Source organism: Geotrypetes seraphini, chromosome 11 (genome assembly GCF_902459505.1).
Source record: "Geotrypetes seraphini chromosome 11, aGeoSer1.1, whole genome shotgun sequence".
NCBI classification, from domain to species: domain Eukaryota; kingdom Metazoa; phylum Chordata; class Amphibia; order Gymnophiona; family Dermophiidae; genus Geotrypetes; species Geotrypetes seraphini.
Window position 1 is genome coordinate 82,318,431 of NC_047094.1, and position 17,131 is coordinate 82,335,561.

Genomic DNA, 17,131 nt, shown 5'->3' on the forward strand with positions numbered 1-17,131 from the left:
AAAAATAAAATAAACATTTTAACAAGACAACCTTTCTTTCTTTCTCCCTGCTCTTCCCCAAGCCACTGCCACTGCCATCGGGGAACAGGAGCCAAAACGCCACCAATGGATAACAGCCCCCAAAGCCGACGCCACCGACGCCCCATGCTCTCCCTGCTTCGGGCCGACCAGCATTCCTCTCCTCAACGTCAATTCTGCTGTCGGAGAGGAAGTTCCACCCAGCCAGGCAGCGATTGGCTGGCCCGAACTTCCTCTCCAACGGCAGAATTGACGTCGGGGAGAGGAAGACTGATCGGCCCGATAGATCACCAAGGCAAAGTGAGTCCTGGGCGATCGACTCACTTTGCCTTGGTGAGCTACATGTCGATCGCGATCGACCTATTGGGCACCCCTGCACTACATCAACCAACTCACCTTTATTCAGGTTTACTCACAGCTTCAAAGAAGTCAAACAAATTGGTGAGGCAAGATCTCCCTTGGCTGAACCCATGCTGACTCTGTCTCATTAAATCATGTTTGTCTACATGTTCCACAATTTTATTTTTCATAATTGTTTCCACCATTTTGCCCAGCACTGAAGTCAGGCTTACCAATGTACCAATGCTTAGGACTAGTGTTTAGACTAGGAGTTTGAAACCGCATGCAATCCAGGTATCCTTCCATAGGTTGGAATTACTGCATTGTACTCATAAGAATATAAGCAATGCCTCCGCTGGGTCAGACCTGAGACCCATCATGCCCAGCAGTCCGCTCACGCGGTGGCCCAACAGGTCCAGGACCTGTGCAGTAATCCTCTATCCCCTTTTCCAGCAGGAAATTGTCCAATCCTTTCTTAAGCCCCAGCACTGTACTCTGCCCTATTACGTCCTCTGGAAGCGCATTCCAGGTGTCCACCACACGTTGGGTAAAGAAGAACTTCCTAGCATTCGTTTTGAATCTGTCCCCTTTCAACTTTTCTGAGTGCCCTCTTGTTCTTTTATTGTTCGAAAGTTTGAAGAATCTGTCCCTCTCTATGCTCTTCATGATCTTGTAAGTCTCTATCATATCCCCTCTAAGTCTCCTCTTCTCCAGGGAATAGAGACCCAGTTTCTCCAATCTCTCAGCGTATGAAAGGTTTTCCATACCCTCTATAAGACGTGTCGCTCTCCTCTGAACCCTCTCGAGTAACGCCATATCCTTCTTAAGGTACGGCGACCAATATTGGACACAGTACTCCAGATGCGGATGCACCATCGCCCGATACAACTGCAGGAGAAAGTAAAAGAATCCAGAATGCTATCAGAATTGACTATTACTCCATGGCCTGGGTTCCTTTCATTGCAACTGTGATATATGAAGTTTCTGTGTACACAGAAAATATGAAGATTGAGAGAAGGTAAAGAATAGAAGGGTGAATGGGGGTAGAAAAGAAATCTCTTTGTTACTAACCCACCCCCTTATATCCCTGAACCTTGGGTATATTAATTAATCCTGCCCCCCTCAAGCCACTCCTCCTTGTATTTGCATTCTGAGGGGTAGGTAGGCGGGACCAAGAGAGTGTTCCCGCTAAGCTGCGCTGGGGTGCGCTGGCGCACAAAATATTACCTCGCAGCGCACAAGTTTCTCGTCACAGCGCACACAGTGTAGAGCACAGTTCTTCAACCGCCGGTTCGCAAACAAAATCTTAATAATGTCATGCAGATTTTTTAAGGAAATTATCCAAATCTTTTTTTAATTACATGTTGAATGAAAAATATTTTCCCAGGTTTGTTTTAAATCTACTACTTAAAAGCTTTATTGCATGCCCCTTTACTCCTAGTATATATTTATTTTTATTTTTTATTTTTTAGTATATATATATTTATCTTTTGGCATGGCCCATCAGTTATAGCATTTGCTACATGATGGGCCATGCCAAAAGATAAATGTAGCATTTGCTACATGAATTGATTTTTTGTCACGTATGGTTAAGGGGCTGGAGGAGTTGCCGTACAGCGAAAGATTAGAGAAACTGGGCCTCTTCTCCCTTGAGCAGAGGAGATTGAGAGGGGACATGATAGAAACATTCAAGGTACTGAAGGGAATACCGTATTTTCACGCATATAACGCGCGCGTTATACGCGTTTTTACCTACCGCGCATACCCCTCGCGCGCTATATGCGTGAGCGCGGTATACCAAAGTTTTAAAACATAGTTCCCACCCCGCCCGACGCCCGATTCACCCCCCCAGCAGGACCGCTCGCACCCCCACCCCGAACGACCGCTCGCACGCGCTCCCATCCGCACCCGCATCCACGATCGGAGCAAGAGGGAGCCCAAGCCCTCTTGCCCGGCCGACTCCCCGACGTCCGATACATCCCCCCCCCCCCGCAGGACCACTCGCACCCCCACCCCGAACGACCGCTCGCACGCGCTCCCACCCACACCCGCATCCACGATCGGAGCAAGAGGGAGCCCAAGCCCTCTTGCCCGGCCGACTCCCCGACGTCCGATACATCCCCCCCCCCCCGGCAGGACCACTCGCACCCCCACCCCGAACGACCGCCGACTTCCCGACAATATCGGGCCAGAAGGGAGCCCAAACCCTCCTGGCCACGGCGACCCCCTAACCCCACCCCGCACTACATTACGGGCAGGAGGGATCCCAGGCCCTCCTGCCCTCGACGCAAACCCCCCTCCCCCCCAAGAACCTCCGACCGCCTCCCAGCCGACCCGCGATCCCCCTGGCGACCCCCACGACCCCCCCACCCCCCTTCCCCGTACCTTTGGTAGTTGGGCCAGAAGGGAGCCCAAACCCTCCTGGCCACGGCGACCCCCTAACCCCACCCCGCACTACATTACGGGCAGGAGGGATCCCAGGCCCTCCTGCCCTCGACGCAAACCCCCCTCCCCCCCAAGAACCTCCGACCGCCCCCCAGCCGACCCGCGATCCCCCTGGCGACCCCCACGACCCCCCCACCCCCCTTCCCCGTACCTTTAGTAGTTGGCCGGACAGACGGGAGCCAAACCCGCCTGTCCGGCAGGCAGCCAACGAAGGAATGAGGCCGGATTGGCCCATCCATCCTAAAGCTCCGCCTACTGGTGGGGCCTAAGGCGCGTGGGCCAATCAGAATAGGCCCTGGAGCCTTAGGTCCCACCTGGGGGCGCGGCCTGAGGCACATGGGCCCAACCCGTGGGGGTTTGCGTCGAGGGCAGGAGGGCCTGGGATCCCTCCTGCCCGTAATGTAGTGCGGGGTGGGGTTAGGGGGTCGCCGTGGCCAGGAGGGTTTGGGCTCCCTCCTGGGGGCGGGGCCTGAGGCACATGGGCCCAACCCGACCATGTGCCTCAGGCCGCGCCCCCAGGTGGGACCTAAGGCTCCAGGGCCTATTCTGATTGGCCCACGCGCCTTAGGTCCCACCAGTAGGCGGAGCTTTAGGATGGATGGGCCAATCCGGCCTCATTCCTTCGTTGGCTGCCTGCCGGACAGGCGGGTTTGGCTCCCGTCTGTCCGGCCAACTACTAAAGGTACGGGGAAGGGGGGTGGGGGGGTCGTGGGGGTCGCCAGGGGGATCGCGGGTCGGCTGGGGGGCGGTCGGAGGTTCTTGGGGGGGAGGGGGGTTTGCGTCGAGGGCAGGAGGGCCTGGGATCCCTCCTGCCCGTAATGTAGTGCGGGGTGGGGTTAGGGGGTCGCCGTGGCCAGGAGGGTTTGGGCTCCCTTCTGGCCCAACTACCAAAGGTACGGGGAAGGGGGGTGGGGGGGTCGTGGGGGTCGCCAGGGGGATCGCGGGTCGGCTGGGGGGCGGTCGGAGGTTCTTGGGGGGGGAGGGGGGTTTGCGTCGAGGGCAGGAGGGCCTGGGATCCCTCCTGCCCGTAATGTAGTGCGGGGTGGGGTTAGGGGGTCGCCGTGGCCAGGAGGATTTGGGCTCCCTCCTGGCCCGATATTGTTGGGGAGTCGGCGGTCCTTCGGGGGGGGGGGGGAGGGATGTATCGGACGTCGGGGGGGGGGCATCAGGCTTTCAGGATGGGGACAGACCTTCAAGGGGGGACAGTGCACGGAAGTCAGGGGGGGTGAACGGAGAGTCGGGACAGCGCACGGAAAGTCAGGGCGGGCGAAAGGAGCGTCGGGCAGCATGCGCGGTATACCCGTGAGCGCGGTATATCAAAGTTTTTGTGCAAATCATCGTGATTTCTGCGCGCTATATCCGTGTGCGCGTTTTATACGGGTGCGTGTTATTTGCGTGAAAATACGGTAGACTTAGTAGCTAAGGCAGGGAGAACGAGAGGGCACTCTCTAAAGTTGAAAGGGGATAGATTCCATACAAACGTAAGGAAGTTCTGTGGTAGAAAGCAACATATTTATTTGGCTCATAACTTGCTGGCGCCCGATATTTTTAGCTCACAGTGAAAAAAGTTTGCTCACAACACCCGCCCGCTTAGAGGGAACACTGGTCACCATACTTGTCCATCTTTATTTTGATGATAGGTGGATTTCTAAATGGGGTTTTTCCCACCCCTTTAGCCCCAGACGTTAGACTTTGACATTTTAAAGAAACTGTGCCTTTCTTTTTACACCTTTTTTTGTAGTTTATATATGTACAAGTTTGTAATTTATGGGGCTTATCATTTCTACTTTAAAATGAGTCTCAAGATTGCCATGGTTCCTACCCTACAGAGTACCAAAATGAGAGTGGTTAAATGATTTTCAGGAAGGCTAGAGCAGTAATTTAAGTTTCTATGGCATTTTGAACAGAATATACAAACATGAGTAGCAGCTCAGAAGAGGTCTCGTGGATCTCCTGGTTCTGTGGCCTACGGGGCAATGAATTCTTCTGTAAGGTGGATGAAGACGATATTCAGGACAAGTTTAACCTGACTGGACTAAATGAGCAGATGCCACACTACTTGCAGATGCTGGACATGATCCTCAACTTGGAGCCAGATGAAGAGCTGAAGATAACCCAAACCAGAGTGACCTGATAGAACAGGCAGCTGAAATGCTACATGGGCAGATCCATGCTTGCTACATCCTCACTAATCGTGGCATTGCCCAGATGCTCGAGAAATACCAGCAGGGAGACTTTGGATACTGTCCCAGGTTTACTGTGGGAACCAACCCAAGCTCCCCATTGGATTATCTGACATTCCTGGAGAAGCCATGGTGAAACTCTACTGCCCCAAATGCATGGATGTATACACCCCCCAAGTCTTCTGGCATCACCGTACAGGTGGTGAAACTTTGGCACTGGCTTCTCTCACATGCTTTTCATGGTGCACCCTGAGTATAGGCCCAAGCGACAGCCAATCAGTTTGTGCCCAGATTATATGGATTCAAGATCCATCTTATGGCCTATCAGGTACAGCTGCAAGCAGCAAGCAACTTCAAGAGCCCTGTCAAAACCGTCCGCTGATCTGCAGCCAGGCTGCATGACATGCCCCCACACATATGCCTTTCTCCACTTCCAGATGCCAAGTACCTGCTCCACAGCTGTTTTCAAGACAGAAAACCAAGATTGAAGGGCTGTCCTTAATTTTTTTTCTTCTTCTTCTTCAGTCTTTCCATATTCTCCCTGCCCTGACAGGACACTTTCTGTAGAATCTTTTTCTGATCTTCCCTTCTCCAGCCTGAAAGTCTATGACTCGGATGCGTTTTCAGCCTGTGTTTAAATTAAGACAGAATGCATTTCCCACAGATCTAAAAGAGGATTCTCAAGGAGGAAAGCTTAGAGAATGTGGGTCAGTGGGGACAGACTGTGCACCCACTTTCCTGCAAGTTCACAAGGGAATTTCAAAATGAACTGTCTGCCCCTTTTCAGTGCACCTAAAATATGCATGTTGTGAATCATTATTTAAGCAGTTAGATACCACTGGGAAAATTACCTTCATTATAGACAGGTTTATGAACACAAGTTCTCAGCCCATCTATCAAAACAATACCACAATCAATATATGATGGTTTGTACCTTTCCACAAGGTGGCTAGCTATTTTTCAAATTCTAATAAGATTTTGAAAGCAAATGGGCAAGCAAATAGGAGACAATTTAAGAATGATGTGCATGAGATATCAATACTAGTTGTACTTCCTTACTAGGTTGTAAGGCTGCTAATCAGCTCTAAATTTGTCTGAGGTTTGATTTAAGTCCTCTGTTTATCCTTTATTTCCTTGCTGGATTACCTAATCCCTTTGGATTAATTTGGCCAGAGGGAAGGACAAATGCTTGTATTTTGGCGTAATTTACAGACCCCCCAAGACAACAGGATGACCTGGATATGGAAATAATCGAAGATATAGAAAATATCACCTTGCGTGGGGACACAGTATTGCTAGGTGACTTCAACATGTCTGATGTGGATTGGGTTACACTTACCTCTGCTTCCGGCAGCAGCAGGAGGCTATTAAACTCTATGAAAGGAGCAAGCCTCAGGCAACTGGTGTTGGAACCGACAAGGGATCAGGCAATACTGGACCTGATACTTACCAATGGAGAAAGTGTCACAGAGGTCTCGGTGGGCGACACATTGGCCTCCAGTGACCACAACATGGTATGGTTCAATATCAGGAAAGGTTTCACTAAATCTACTACACTAACCAAAGTCCTCAAATTCAAAGACACAAATTTCAAAGAAATGGGAGACTTCGTTCACCAGGCGCTACAAAGCCAAGAAGAAACCGATAACGTGGAAGACATGTGGTCGACTTTGAAAGCAACCATGCAAGAAGCAACAATCCACTATGTAAAATCAGTAAGTAAACGGCGAAGGAACAATAAGCCACAGTGGTTTACTGCAGAGATCTCAGACCTGATCAAGGAGAAGAAAAAAGCATTCATCTCTTACAAACAATCAGGGAAGCAGGACTCTAGAGCAGACTACCTGGCCAAATCAAAAGCCGTCAAAACAGCAGTCAGGGAGGCTAAATTCCTCATGGAGGAGTCTCTAGCAAAGAACATCCAGAAGGGAGATAAATCCTTCTTCAGGTATATCAGTGATAGAAGAAAAAACTCAGGCGGGATTGTATGTCTTAGGAAACCAGACGGAGACTATGTGGAAAAGGATTCGGAAAAAGCCCAACTATTAAATGAATACTTCTGCTCAGTCTTCACCCGAGAAGCGCCAGGGCTCGGCCCTCAGCTACAGACAAGGGTTGGCTCAGTTGACCCGTTTAGTAACTTTGAGTTTACGCCCAGCAGTGTCTACGGTGAGCTGTCAAAGCTCAAGGTTAACAAAGCAATGGGGCCGGACAACCTGCACCCCAGGGTGCTTAGGGAGCTGAGTGATGTCTTGGCGGAGCCACTGTCCGCGCTCTTCAACCTCTCCCTTAGTACAGGCAGCGTCCCGTTGGACTGGAGGACGGCTAACGTCATTCCACTCCACAAGAAAGGTTCAAAGATGGAGACAGCAAACTACAGACCAGTGAGTCTAACATCGATAGTGAGCAAACTAATGGAAACTCTAATCAAACACCAATTAGATAAGATCCTGGATGAGGAGAATCTACGGGATCCCCGACAACATGGATTTACTAAGGGGAGATCCTGCCAATCCAACCTGATCAGCTTCTTTGACTGGGTAACGGGGAAGCTGGATATTGGGGAGTCCCTGGACATCGTGTACCTGGACTTTAGCAAAGCATTCGATAGCGTACCACACCGCAGGTTACTGAGCAAGATGAGTTCTATAGGATTAGGTAACACATTGACGAAATGGGTTGGGAGCTGGCTTGGAGGTAGGCTCCAAAGGGTGGTGGTGAACGGCACCCCCTCCGAAATGACGGAGGTGATTAGTGGAGTACCACAGGGCTCAGTCTTGGGCCCAATCCTATTCAACATCTTTATAAGAGACTTGGCAGAAGGGCTTCGAGGTAAAATAACATTATTCGCCGATGACGCCAAACTGAGTAATGTAGTGGGCAAATGCACAACAGACGAAGATTCAGTGCCCGACAACATGATGCACGACCTACTCCTACTGGAGCGATGGTCTAGGACATGGCAACTAAACTTCAATGCCAAAAAATGCAAAGTTATGCACCTGGGCAGCCAGAATCCATGCAAGTCTTATACCCTTAATGGCGAGATCCTAGCAAAAACGGTAGCAGAACGAGACTTGGGGGTAATCATCAGTGAGGACATGAAGTCTGCCAATCAAGTGGAGCAGGCTTTGTCCAAGGCAAGACAAATCATGGGCTGCATACGAAGGGGTTTCGTCAGTCGTAAGGCGGAAGTCATTATGCCATTGTATAGATCCATGGTGAGGCCCCACCTGGAGTACTGTGTGCAATTCTGGAGGCCGCATTATCGCAAGGATGTGCTGAGACTGGAGTCGGTGCAAAGAATGGCCACCCGGATGGTCTCGGGACTCAAGGATCTACCATACGAAAAACGGCTTGACAAATTGCAGCTATACTCGCTCGAGGAGCGCAGAGAGAGGGGGGACATGATCGAGACGTTCAAGTATCTTACGGGCCACATCGAGGCGGAGGAAGATATCTTCTTTTTCAAGGGTCCCACGACAACAAGAGGGCATCCGTTGAAAATCAGGGGCGGGAAACTACGAGGTGACACCAGGAAATTCTTTTTCACTGAAAGAGTGGTTGATCGCTGGAATAGTCTTCCACTACAGGTGATTGAGGCCAGCAGCGTGCCTGATTTTAAGGCCAAATGGGATCGGCACATGGGATCTATTCACAGGGCAAAGGTAGGGGAGGGACATTAAGGTGGGCAGACTAGATGGGCCGTGGGCCCTTATCTGCCGTCTATTTCTATGTTTCTATGCTTCTAAGAAAAGCCCACAATCCCCATTCATGTGAATGTCCCAGCCTAGCTATTCCAATTTCTCTCTCAATGACATTTGCAAAATAGGCCTTCATATGTGTGGTGTTGGTAGTGTTTGACTTGAAAGGAGAAGTATGATTCAAGGAAGTTGACAACTGTCTTCATGACTGGGGTGCAATTTTTCACTCCTTGAAAACAATATTGATCAGTAATAGAGATGGGGAAACTGCTCAAAGGGAGAACCATACGGGGAGAGAGTGAGTGAGTGTGTGTGTGTGTGTGTGTTATGGCATTCTTAATCTGTCCCTGCATGAACAGCCTCTCAGCCTTATGTAGAAACATCTTCCATTTTATTTTCATATGTTTAGACTCTCACCAAAGGGTTACAACATGGTGAACAGAAAATTATACATAACCATAACCTGCAACAATCGGTGCAGCAAATCTTGGGCTGGCAGGCAAATGCAGTGGCTACTGGGCTCCCCAGACTATAAAAATGGACCAAACTGGGCTTTCCCCACCAGTATCAAGATAAAGTCCCTATATTCTACTCAAGTCCCTGCCAACCTAGCCCTCCCCTGCTCAGCATGTACCCCCATCCATTACCCTCACCTTGCCCAGTGCCAAGGTAAGCTCTCCTATCCTCCCAAGTGGGGATGGTGTAGGAAGGGAGAACCAGGGTAATGAACAGGAAGTGGAGGAGTAAAATAGTAATCAGAGCTGCTGCCTCAACACTGAGGTTGTAGGTTCACGCACAGTGCCACTCTGTGACCCTGGGCAAGTCACTTAACCCTCCATTGCCCCAGGTACCATAGTAAGATTGTGAGCCTGCCAGAACAGATAGGGAAAATACTTAAGAGTACCTGATAGATTGTGAACCACTCAGATGACTATACTGATGGGTGGTATACCAACTGAACTTGAATTCCACTCTTTCTGGTGAGTGCGCTCCAGCGAGTAACAGCCCACAGAGCTGCCACTCCTGCATTTTGACATAACGCCTTCCTGTTTCTTGGTAACAAGTAATTCATTGCCAATCTAGCACTTTATTGGGGAACATTTCCAGTTTATAATGTATTTCAATATAACTCCTTTCTGTTTCTGGTGGGTGTATAAGGAAGTTTAGGTACTTACCTTGATAATCTTCTTTCTAGTAAATAGGCACATCATTTTGGAAAATTTGGGTTGTGTATCTTTGGGTTATGTACCTCCGATTGTGAGATCCTGAGTTGAGAGAGCATCATTTCACATTTTTTCTGCTCCACCTCCCATCCCTCTGGGCTGTCCTGTAATTCCACAGTTCATATCATAGCAGATGGCCAGTCCTAGAGGAGAAAACATAACTCCTGCTACATGTGCCTCAGAGAGGGCCAAAAGGTGGATCTCCACCCATTGGAACAGAATTTGGGCCTCCAGCTATAGTGCAGCATTTTGGTGTCTCCCTGCCAAATGACATAGGCTAACTGTGGTTGCATTGTCCAAGAAAACTCATACCACTTTGTCCTGGAGTAAGCTTCTGAGTGCCCGCTGCACCAGGTGGATGGCTCTCAGCTCCAACCGGTTGATCGACCTCTTTCTCTGGTAAGGAGACCAGCGGAGGGGACCCACAAGAAGACGAGTCCGGTGCAAGCAATTGCCAGGGTGAGAGAAAATGGATGGGAATGAAGGACACGGACCTACGGCTGGAGAGATGGACATACACCAGGGACACGGACCTGCGGCTGGAAAATCAAGAGAAGATAGAGAGGACAGCAATCATCGTGGGGGACTCCATCATCAGACAAGTCGACAGCCACATAGCAGGATCGACTGGTGACCTGCCTACTGGGAGCCAAGGTAGAAGACATAGTGAGTCGCATCAACAGGATCATCGACAGTGTAGAAGAAGAAGATACGGTGGTGATGATCAATGTGGGGACGAACAAAGTGAGCAGCAGGAACTACAACAGAGGAGTACTGAAGGATCAGTTCCGGATGCTAGGAAGGAAGCTGAAGAACAGAATGCAGAGGATAGCATTCTTGGATATCCTGCCAGTACCCAGGGCCGATGAGAAGAGGCAGATGGAGCTGCAAGTAGTCAACGCGTGGATGCGGCGCTGGTGTGAGGAAGAAGGCTTCCACTTCGTGCGCAACTGGACGACGTTCTGGGGGAAGAGCAAGCTGTACAGGAAGGACGGACTCCACCTCAGCAAGACGAAATGAGGCTACTTGCAAGCAACATCAAGCGAGAAGTTGAGAAGTTTTTAAACTAGGAAGAAGGGGAAAGCAGACAGTCGACCGAGAGAGAGAGTCGATGGTTCGGAAACCGGTATACCCGGAGGATACAGTGCAGGAAGATAGAGGGGAAGACTCACCGGAGGACACTGTGCAGGAAGATATAGGGGAAGACTCACTGGATCACAGGCAAGACAGACTGAAAGGACACAAGAAGGAAGGAAATGCAAGAAAGAAACAGGCCGCAAACTCAAGTGTATGTACACAAACGCAAGGAGCCTAAGGAATAAGATGGGTGAATTAGAATCTATGGCACAAAAAGATAATGTTGACATTATCGGAATCACGGAAACATGGTGGACTGAGGAAAACGTCTGAGACACTGTGCTACTGCGATACAAGCTATATCGCAGAAACAGAGTGGCTCAAAAAGGTGGGGGCATTGCCATATACGTGAAAGAGGGAATTGAATCTTCTGGAGAGAACACGCCACAACTGACGGATAAGTTAGAGTCTCTATGGGTCAAAATTCCGGGAACAAATGGACTGGAAATGAAGATCAGCATCTACTACCGACCCCCAGGGCAGTCCGAAGAAATTGATGGAGAAATGACGGATGAGATTAAACTCAACTGCAAGGGAGACAACGCAGTTATTATGGGTGACTTCAACTATCCGGGGATAGACTGGAACCTAGGCACCTCTGGCTGCGCTAGGGAGACCAAGTTCCTGGATGCTGTAGGTGACTGCTTCCTGGAACAACTTGTCAAGGAAAATACAAGAGGAAATGCAATTCTGGACTTAATTCTAAATGGACTGCGAGGACCGGCGCAAGGTGTAGAAGTAACGCTGGGAAACAGCGATCACAACAAGATCCGCTTCGACCTGGATGCAGGACGACGGCCACGGCACTGAACTTCCGAAAAGGGAATTACGAAGGGATGAGACTCATGGTGGGGAAGAAGTTTAAGAAGAGGATAAGCACTGTAAAAATGCTAAAGCAAGCTTGGTCCCTTTTTAAGGACACAGTTACTGAGGCACAAAATCTATATATACACCGCGTATCAACAAGGGATCCAAGAGGAAAAAGAACAAGGAACCGGCATGGCTCACTGTAGAGGTGAAGGAAGCGATCAGAGACAAGAAAACTTTGTTTAAGGAATGGAAAAGGTCAAGAACGGAAGAAAACTGGAATAAGCACAAACAACATCAACGCAGGTGCCATCCTATATAATAAAAGGCTAGCCGCGCATGCGCACTCCTATTTGCGTGTTCCGTGCGCTGTAGGTCTGTGGCCGAAGGAGTGCGCATGCGCGCTTATACGTCACCAGCCGTTCGCCTCCACAAGCAGGACCGCAGCCAGCTGCCGATCTCCGTTCCTCCTGCACCATGGCACGCCAGGCATGTCCCTGACTCCCCCGCCGCCGGCCTCGGGCTCCTGGGGGCTGGTGGTGCGAGCCGCCCGGTCGGTGCTGAGGCCCCGCCTCCCCGCTTCCGCCCTACACGGCGCCGCCAGACCCGACAAAACAGCCCTACACTCACAGTCCAGCGAGCAGGGTTGCCATGGAAACCCAGCCGGAATAACATGCAGTCGCGCAAGGGTCAGTGAGAGGGGATCAGGAGCTAAAGAGAGATTGAAAAAAACAAACAAACAACAGTGGACAAGGAGAGAGAGACACACAGACAGTCACAGAAGGACAGGGGGCTAAAGAGACAGATTGAAAAAATAACAAAACACAGAGGACAAGGAGAGAGAGAGACACATGCTTGCAGGGAGAAAAATCTAAGCAGTAATGTTACAGCTTGAGAGTGCAGACTGAGGAAGAAAACAGAGACAGCGCTACACAGGGAAATGGAGGGAGGAAAGAGACAGAAAGAAAAATACAGACAGACAAATTCTAGCACCCGTTAATGTAACGGGCTTAACGACTAGTAAGGTGATAAAAGGGGCCAAAAGAGACTATGAGAAAAAAATAGCCAAGGAGGCGAAAAACTCCAAGCCATTCTTTCGATATATTAAGGGGAAATGACCCACGAAGGAAGCGTTGGGACCTTCGGATGACCATGGAATAAAGGGAGTGCTAAAGGAGGACAAAGCAATCGCCGACAAACTGAACACATTTTTTTGCATTTGTATTTACCCAAGAGGATATCAGCATATCGGAACCTATCAGGCTATATGCTGGAAATGAAGACGGGAAACTGACAGGATTGACGGTCAGTCTAGAAGAGGTATGCAGGCAGAATGATAGGCTTAAGAGCGATATATCCCCGGGACCGGATGGCATCCATCTGAGGGTCATCAAGGAACTGAAAGGGACTATAGCTGAACTGCTTCAACTAATAGCCAATCTGTTGATCAAATCGGGAAAGATTCCAGAAGACTGGAAGGTGGCAAATGTTACGCTGATCTTCAAAAAAGGTTTGAGGGGAGATCCGGGAAACTACAAACCGGCGAGTCTTACCTTGGTACCGGGAAAGATGGTAGAGACGCTGATAAAGGACTGCATCATTGATCACCTTGATGGACACAGTCTGATGAGGACCAGCCAGCGTGGTTTCAGCAAAGGCAGATCTTGTCTGACGAACCTGCTGCACTTCTTCGAGGGAGTAAACAGGCAGATAGACAAGGGCAACCCAGTCGACATTATATATCTGGATTTTCAGAAGGCATTCGATAAGGTTCCACATAAATGACTACTTCGGAAAACTGCGAGCCATGGAATTGAGGGTGAAATACTCACGTGGATTAAAAACTGGCTGGAGCATAGGAAACAAAGAGTGGGGGTAAACAGACAATACTTGGACTGGAAGAGCGTCACAAGTGGGGTGCCACAGGGCTCAGTGCTTGGACCCATGCTCTTCAACATCTTTATAAACAATTTGGACATTGGTACGATGAGTGAGGTGATTAAATTTGCAGATGATACGACGTTATTCAGAGTAGTGAAGACACAGGGGGATTGCGAAGATCTGCAACGTGACATAATCAAGCTCGAGAAATGGGCATCGACATGGCAAATGAGATTCAACGTGGATAAGTGTAAAGTGATGCATGTCGGTAACAAAAATCTCATGCACGAATACAGGATGTCTAGGGCAGTACTTAGAGAGACCTCCCAGGAAAGAGACTTGGGAGTTCTGATCGACAAGTAGATGAAGCCCTGCGTAATGCGCAGTGGTGGCACAAAGGGCGAACAGAATGCTAGGAATGATTAAGAAGGGGATCATGAACAGATCGGAGAAGGTTATCATGCCGCTGTACCGGGCCATGGTGCGCCCTCATCTGGAGTACTGTGTCCAGCACTGGTCGCCATACATGAAGAAGAACTCGAAAGGGTCCAGAGAAGAGCAACTAAAATGGTTGCTGTACAGTGAGAGATTGGAGAAACTGGGCCTTTTCTCACTTGAAAAGAGGAGACTGAGAGGGGACATGATCGAAACATTCAAAATACTGAAGGGAATAGACTTAGCAGATAAAGACAGGTTGTTCACCCTCTCCAAGGTAGGGTGAACGAGAGGGCACTCTCTAAAGTTGAAAGGGGATAGATTCCGTATAAACGTAAGGAAGTTCTTCTTCAACCAGAAAGTGGTAGAAAACGGGAATGCTCTTCCAGAGTCTGTTATAATGGAAAACACCCTCCAGAGATTCAAGAAAAGTTGGACAAGTTCCTGCTAAACTGTAGGGTACGCAGGTGAGGCTGGACTCATTTAGAGCACTGGTCTTTGACCTGGGGGCCGCCGCATGAGCGGACTGCTGGGCACAATGGACCACTGGTCTGACCCAGCAGCGACAGTTCTTATGTTCCTCTTTGCCAAACAGTACACCTAAGGTATTTCCTTTACAGTGGATTTTTTCCCTTGGTGTAGGCCCAGTCCTTCCAGTAGCTGGACTATCTGTTGGGCTTTTTGACATGTTGGGTCATCTATGTGTAGATTAAAGTTGCTGCAGACCCAGAATATGGAGAATTTAAGGCTGGTTTCTGCAATAAGGTTCAAAATGTTTTGCCATCCTAAAGAAGCCACAGCATGATGGCTGAAACGTAGGTTCTTTGTACACAGATGCGGTGAGACCCGAAAATCGCTACAATCATGATGCCAGCCGCAGAAGCCTAAGAGAATATGCAGCCAGAGAACATCTGCCTCAGACAAGCTTGGAGATCCGGACAGTTTGTTTCTTCAGACTACTCTTAGTCCAAACTGCTGGACTGAGACCTCAACCCCCAATGGAACTCGTGCACAAAGCTGGGGGAGGAAAACACAGTCAGCACTCAATCCGGTAAAAAACGCCAAGGGTCCACCCAGCTTGTGCTCAACCTCTCTGTCGACAAAACCTGGAACGAGCCTTGCTTCCAAGGGAACAGTCCCTGAGTTCCTATACTGTTAATGCAGACTGGCCAAGCAGGTGCCCTGCCAAGCAGACTGCCTCTTAGCTACAGACTATTGTCTTCAGAGTCTGTGTTCTCTGCAGCCAAAGATGTTCCTAAAGTGGGAGCCTCTGCAGCACCGAAAAGCTTCCAACAGATACAAACTTGAAATTAGATTTAAAATAAACACGAGCAGAACAGACTGGCTCCTACCATCTTGTGTGTAGAGCGTAAACTGAGGAATTACAGGATATCCCAGAGGGATGGGAGGCAGAGCAGAAAAATGTAAATGAGGCTTTCTACAGAGGATCTGGCAATTAGAGATACACAATCCAAGTGTTCAAGAATGATATGCCTATTGCACTACAATTTCATATAACTCTCTATTTCTGATTAAACTTATTATTAAAACTCAATAAAATTTATTGCAACAAAACCTTAAAAAGATAAATACACATAGGGCAGGGGTGCCCGCACTTTTTTGACTCGCGAGCTACTTTTAAAATGACCAAGTCAAAATGATCTACCAACAATAAAATTTTAAAAAAACACAACGCACACTGTACGCATAGAATTGTTAATTATCATTCCTATTCCGGGGTTTTTTCAAAGAGGTCAAAGCAGATGACTCTATGCACTGTCACCTCAGTAACAACCATACAAAAATAGACAAATTCCCACCCCCCTCCCTTTTTACTAAACCACAATAGCAGTTTTTAGCGCAGGGAGCTGCGCTGAATGCCCAGCGCTGCTCTTGACGCTCATAGGCTCCCTGCGCTAAAATCCTCTATTGCGGTTTAGTAAAAGGGGACCATAAGAACATAAGAAGTTGCCTCCACTGAGGCAGACCAGAGGTCCATCTTGCCCAGCGGTCCACTCCCGCGGCGGCCCATCAGGCCTATTGCCTGAACAGTGGTCTCTGACTAATTTTATAAATTACCTCTAATCCTATCCCTATAACCTACCTCTACTCCTATCTGTACCCCTCAATCCCTTTGTCCTCCAGGTACCTGTCCAGACCTTCTTTGAAGCCCTGTAGCGTGCTTCTGCTTATCACATCCTCCGGTAGCGCGTTCCATGTATCCACCATCCTCTGGGTGAAAAAGAACTTCCTGGCGTTTGTTCTAAACCTTTCCCCTTTCAATTTCTCTGAGTGCCCCCTTGTACTTGTGGTTCCCCATAATTTGACCATTTTGTAAAATAGACAGCAGATATATCATAGTTACTTACCGTAACAGGTGTTATCCAGGGACAGCAGGCAGATATTCTCACATGTGGGTGACGTCATCCACGGAACCCCGACGCGGACAGCTTTTCAAGCAAACTTGAAAGAAATTTCAAGCTTGCTGTGCTGCACCACGCATGTGCATGCCTTTCCGCTCCACTAGAGGGCGCATCCCCACCTCGTGGTCCTCAGTTCCATAGCCAGCAAAGAAGCCATCCCCGGGGAGGCGGGCGGGTTGTGAGAATATCTGCCTGCTGTCCCTGGATAACACCTGTTACGGTAAGTAACTGTGTTTTATCCCAGGACAAGCAGGCAGCATATTCTCACATGTGGGTGACCTCCAAGCCAACCAAAAAAGGGCAGGTGGGAGGACGGCAATTTAGGAAAACAGATTACGCAAAACCGACTGGCCAAACCGGCCGTCGCTCCTGGACAGAGTATCCTGGCAGTAATGGGAGGTGAAAGTATGAACCGAAGACCAAGTGGCAGCTTTACAGATATCCTCAACAGGTGTAGACCGGAGGAACGCAACAGAGCCGCCATCGCTCGGACCTTATGCCCCGTAACCCGACCATACAACGCGAGACCAGCCTGA

General features: G+C 49.3%; 1 protein-coding gene and 1 pseudogene across 8 annotated transcripts in view; one reads left to right on the forward strand and one right to left on the reverse strand.

Annotated features, from left to right (window-relative positions):
• Positions 1-17,131, reverse strand: part of ZGPAT (zinc finger CCCH-type and G-patch domain containing) — a 99,896-nt gene that overhangs the window by 51,752 nt on the left and 31,013 nt on the right. The window contains exon 1 of one of the 8 annotated variants that reach the window (XM_033963068.1): positions 5,434-5,453. The exons of the other annotated variants lie outside the window; for them this stretch is intronic. The gene's annotated coding sequence lies outside the window, so the exon portion shown is untranslated. Of the gene's footprint in view, positions 1-5,433; positions 5,454-17,131 lie in introns of those variants that run through there. 8 annotated transcript variants of the gene reach the window in all.
• On the forward strand, positions 4,721-5,367 carry LOC117368859 (annotated as a pseudogene).